Below are 6,172 nucleotides of genomic sequence, written 5' to 3' on the forward strand. Positions count from 1 at the left end.
CATCATTTGCTGCTTTCCTTAAGTGGTATTGGTAGGGGCCTGGATTGCAAGTGGAACAGCAGATACTTGAATTCAAACACCAGCACCTCAACTGGTAGATTATTTAGATATACCACAATGCCGGCGCTCTGAGTTACACTTTAGCAGAAAACTTATTTGTATGTGATTAATGTAACAAACCCTTGAGAACATCTAATTTGGCAAGTGAGCTCTTTTAAGCTTGTTGATGAATTCATATAAGGGAAAATAATACTTTTCAAAAATTACCTTTGGGGGGCCCGGTGCGATAGTGTAGTGGTTAAAGTCCTCGCCTTGCACGTGCCAGGATCCCATACGGTCGCTGGTTCTAATCCGGGTGGCCCCACTTCCCATCCAGCTCCCTGTTTGTGGCCGGGGAAAGCAGTGGAGGACAGCCCAAAGCCTTGGGACCCTGCAGCCTCATGGGAGACCCTAAGGAGCTCCTGGCTCCTGGCTTCAGGTTGGCTCAGCCCCAGCCATTGTGGCCGCTTGGGGAGTGAACCATCAGAGAGGAAGATCTTCCTCTTTGTCTCTCTTTCTCTACGTATATCAACCTTTCCAATAAAATAAATAAATCTTTTTAAAAAATGACCTTTAGGGTATTCCAAACCAGAAATTAAATAGGGACCATAGGGTTTATTTTTTTAAGGGTAAAGAAAAGCTGCAGATACTTGGGATTTCAAAGAGGTTTCTGTAGAAAACCCTTCAAGTTTTTTTTCTGATTCTGAATGCTAAAAAGCTGAGCTTCAGAACTTATCCTTCATGGTAGTGGACACCTCTGTATTACAAAAGGAAGTTGTGCCACCGTTAATACATTTTGAACTTAAACAATTTAAATTTACTTTTCTTATCTTTCAAATCCTAATCAGTGGAAAGAAAAGTGGCGAGAAATTTTGAGAACCTATACAAGTTTAAGGTTTTAAATTTGCATCTGGCTGAAGACTGGAAATAATAGCGAAGTATGTGTGATTCTGTTCTTGTAATCATAAATGCAAACAGAAAGCAAATCATGTGGGCGGAAGTAGCCAACTGCATGCCTCAAGCCAGAGCAACAAACATAAGCTTCACTGTAAGAGGAAGGAAGGAAACATCGTGTTTTTTTTAAACCTGCTACTCTAGTTAGATTCCTTTTGGTCAAAAGTCTATCTGATAGACTAACTTGAAAAGTTGCTCTTAATCTGAGGTTTTGGTCTACCTTTCTGAGGCATGAAGTGATGAGGTCAGCTTTGCCTTTAGCGGATGTCGAAGAAAACTCTCGAGTCTAGCCAAACTCTGCACTGTTAGCAGCTTCTGGCTCCCCCCAGCTGGATAGAATTGGCATCCTTTAGCTGGGGAGGTGCCTGTGGTGCATATTCTTCCTCTCTGCTGCGTTTTTCCTGTGCTCATCATCCTCTGACCCTGCTCAGAAACCACATCACTGCCCCCTCTGATTCCAAAAATGAATGCCAAAGTTGGAGGGGAATTTTCACAACAGAGGTTCAAAGCTATCAAAATTAATGAGATGTCTGTATCCTGCACATAAAACTGTTAATATTAAAAATGGAAAGATGAAAGTATAAATGTGAAGTACTGAAAGTGATAGGGATTTAAGTACATGACCATGTTCTCATCTCTTTTGGAAATCAGAGATCCTAATTTTAGAACTTAAGAATTTGGAAAAAAAAAATGGAAATAGATCCATGCTAGCCATATTTAGTGTGACCATGCATGTACAATACTTGTTTGAAATTGAGGGTGATCACATAGATTTTGGGAGAATTGGGTAAAATTTTATTGCTGGAGTAGAAAGACCTGAAAAAAAGTTAATGTCTCTTAGATTTTAATAGGCTGTGGGCCATCACCAACATATCACAAATACTCTTCAAGGTGGGAATTTACCCTAGCAGGTAGCTCAGGACACTGCGGTTTGCTTCTGAGTTCTTACTCCTGACTCCAGCTTCCTGCCAGTGCAGACTCAGGCAGTGCTGATGGTGCTCGTTACTGAGTTCCTGTTACGCATGTCAGACACCTGACTTGAGCCTGTCCCCATCCTTGCTCTTGCTAGCACTGGGGAGTGAACTAACATGGAGGGGCATGCTCTGTCTGTATCTGAATATCAATTTCTGCCTCTCAAATAATTAATCGTTTTTTTTAATCCCTTTGAAGAATTGAAACTAAATCTGCTGATACTCCTTTAGGTGATTCCTGTTATTGGACAAGGTAGCATTTACCTTTAACAGCAATGTTTTTGTCCTTAGAATTTTGTATTACAATAAGTACATCTGTTTTGAGTATCCAATAATGAATATTCTTAGAATTATAATTCATGCTTTTAAAAATTGTTACAGGCATTTGAAAGTTGATAGCTGTATTTATTCTGGACTTGGCCTATTTTATATATACATATACATATATTTAATTATTTTAGTAGCATTTTGAGACTAGATGGGAGTCTTAAGACTTCTGTTGCAGCATTAAAAAATTTACCAGTTAATGAAAGGAATACTTCTATTTATAATAAATTATTTATGTTGCCATATGCTGAGTGTTAACAGTATGAGGAGTCCTCAGAAAATTCATGAAAAATATGTATTGAGAAAAATTATGCATGAATTTCAAAGTTTTTTGCATGCTAATGCATATCTTTTAATTCTGTTTTCCCACAGACTTTACGAAGTACTTCTATATATTAGAAAAAAAATCAATGACACTCACCCCAGGAAGTAAAGGAAATGAATTTAGCACCATTTAATTTTTGCTGTTTTGAAATATGACTAAATCTTGAGAGAAATAGATCTGCATCCAAAATAAATATACTGGATGGCATCAAATAAACATCTATTTAAATCCAATCATTTAAATACTGTTTTATAGCCTACTTTTTCCTTTCAATCTAATAAACTTCTCTTCAGATCAAATATTCATCTGTAATATAATTTTAATTAAGATACAGTGCTAAAGTCTGAATATGTCCCCTCTAAATTTCATCTGTTAAAATATCTGAAATGCCATGATATTAAGAGTTAGGGCTTTGGGAAAGTGACCAAGTGAGCAGGCAGAAACTCTGAGTGGATTAGTGCCCTCAATAAAAGATGTCTATTTATCCCTTTGCCCCTTTGCCAGAAAAAAACCCACAGCAGGAGTCATCTGTGAGGTGTAGGCTTTCCCTAGACACTGAATGTGCCTGTGCCTTCATTTTGGACTCCCTAGCCTTTATGACTATGATCAATAAATGAATGTAGTTCATAATCTACCCAGCCTAAAATATTTTATTATAGCAGCCCACATAAACTAAGGTATATACTATTATACTGCTTTAGCAAGGTCATATTTTAGATATATGGGTGGCTTCAAATTTTCCATTATGGTGGATATGGTATGTACTTTTTCTTTCCTGAATGCCTTAAATATATTGTTAGATATTCACATTATGAGATAAATTCTGGTATTGTTACTCTTATTTTACAATTGTGGATGTTAAAGAGTTGACATGGCCAGTATCTCACTGAGAGCTGCAAAGCCAAGATTTGAATCTAGTGGCTCAGTAACTCCAGATACAGTGAATGCTCCACCCTACATTTTAAATAACCCTCTGAGGAACATCTTCATAGATACCTTTTAATTAATTTCCTTTTTTCTTCAGTATGCATTTTTAGAAATGGAATGAAAATATATGTAAAGCTGTAAGATTTTTGTTTGAGTTTACAGAGAGGAGAGAAAGGAAGAACAAACTGAGACATTCCCTTAGTTCATTCTCCAAGCAGATCCAATGGGCAGGGCTTGAACTGGCCTGAAGTCACAAGCCTGCCCCTCCATCCAGGTCTCCCAATTCTATACTAGGGGCCTACATCCTTTGCGTGGGGTCTTAGCAGGCAGCTGGGTCAGAGTGGAACAGACAGGAGTTGAAGTGGTATTCTTGAGGGATGCTGGCAGTAAAACCCACAACTTTCCCTCTGCCACACCATAACAGTGGCTCCAGTTTTAAGATTCTTGGGGTACACCAATTGCCCCGAGAATACAATTGTACTAAATTATATCTTAATCAGAAGTGTTTGAGACTGTTTCTAGGACTCTGGTCTCTCTTGCCTGCCCATGAGATTACTTTTTTGTCATTTTAAAGCTGAGATGTTAAAATTTCACTTATTGATAATGCAATTTTAATTTGTATTTCAGGTAACTAGTTGTTTTGTGAAGTATAAATTTAAGGACAAGTTTCTGTTTCTGTTGCTTTCTTCCTTTCAGTTATTCTTTTTAGATGCTTAAAATGAAAATTCTTTAGGAATTATTCAGCAGAACTTCATTCACTTGATTCCAAATATTTTACTTTAGCACTCAGCACTCTTTTAAAATTGGGATTTGTGTATTTGAGATGCCAAGGTACAGAGACAGAAGGAGAGACAGACAGAGATAAAGGAATCTGTGGTTCACATCTTCTATGGCCACAACAGCCAGTGCTGAACCAGGCCGAGGCCAGGAGCCTGGAGCCCTACCCAAGAGCTCCAAACGCTTGCGGTCCATTGTATGCTGCTTTCCTAGGCACACTAGCAATGTACTGGATCAGAAGTAGAGAAGCTAGCACTCAGAACCCAACGAGGGACTTATGTGGGATGTTACCATTGTGTGCATCAGCTTAACACTCTGTGCCACAACATAAGCCTTGCCCCGCACTCTTTATACTATCATTTGGTTGGTTTTCTTGATGATTATGGATGTAGTTTCATCATATAATTTTTTGAAGCCAGACTGGAACAGATATTTTATAGACTATTTTTATTTGAGAGGCAGATGTTTACAGAAACAAGGAGACAGAGAAGTTCTTCCATCTGCTGGTTCAGTTCTCAAATGGCTGCAATGGCCAGAACTAAGCTGATCGAAAGCTGGAAGCTAGGTCTGTCACAGAGGCACAGGGTCCCATGCAGTTAGGCCATTCTTCATTGCTTTCTCAGACTACAAGCAGACAGCAGGAGTGGAAGTGGAGCAACCAGGCCCAGAACTGATGCCCATATAAAATGTTGGTACCACACAGCAGAGTACTAGGCGGCTGTGCCACTGTGCCAGCCCATTTTATTTTCATTTTAAAAATTGATTTGTTTTTATTTGAAGGATAGATTTTTACAGAAAGAGAAGGAGGTTAGAAAAAGAAGACAGATTTTCCTTCTACTAGTTGACTCCCAACATGTCTACAACAGCAAGGGCTGGTCCAGGGTGAAACTAGGGGCCTAGAACTCAATCTGGTCTCCCATGTGGGTTGCAGAAACCCAAATACTTAAGCTATCATCTGCTGCCTCCCAGGATGTGTAAGCAGAGCTGGGTCTCAAACCCAAGCACTAAGTGATATGTTCATTCTAAGCTCAACTGTTAACACCAAATGCCTGACTCTTCCTTCATGTGTTTCGAATCCTTTTACATTATGATGCCCCTATTCAACATATGAAGGAATTAGAATTTAGTGAACTTTAACAAAATTATGCTTTTATTTTTAGTAGGCAAGAGTTCTCTAGCACACCAGATTATTTTTATTAATGTATAAAATCTTAAGCTCAGAGCTTCTGAAAACCCTTCTCCTTGGCCTGGTGCAATAGTTCAGTGGTTAAATCTTTGCATCCGCCAGGATCCTATACAGGTGCTGGTTCATGTCCTGGCCACTCCATGTCCCATCCAGCTCCATGTTTGTGGCGTGGGAAAGCAGTAGAGGATAGTCCAAAGCCTTTATACCCTGTGCTAGCATGGAAGATGAAGAAGAAGCTCCTGGCTTCAGATCAGCTCAGCTCCCACCATATGGCTACTTGGGCAGCAAACCAGTAGATGAAAGATTTTTTTCTCTGTATCTCCTTTTCCCTGTAAAAACTGCCTTTCCTATAAAAATAAAATCTTAAAAAAAAGAAAACCCTTCTCCCATCCTAAATTGTATCAAAAAGAACAGTATTTGCAAGGACCTGAATTCAGTGATGAAATTAGTGGAATTTAGGGATTGATTGTGTGTGTGGGGGGGTGGCTATCAGAAGAAAGTAAACAAAGAAGAAATCAGCTGTGGAAAGGTAGAAGAAATGTCTTGCTTTCCATTGGCTAACTCAGAATAGACACAAGGTATGTGGTCAGTTGAATGAAGGTGGTAGCAAAACCATCAAAATCAGACTATACATAGGCATCTTGAAATTCTGGAAGAATTCTTAAA

This window comes from Ochotona curzoniae, unplaced genomic scaffold, assembly GCF_017591425.1.
Source record: "Ochotona curzoniae isolate NIBS_2020 unplaced genomic scaffold, NIBS_Ocur_1.0 contig_4612, whole genome shotgun sequence".
NCBI classification, from domain to species: domain Eukaryota; kingdom Metazoa; phylum Chordata; class Mammalia; order Lagomorpha; family Ochotonidae; genus Ochotona; species Ochotona curzoniae.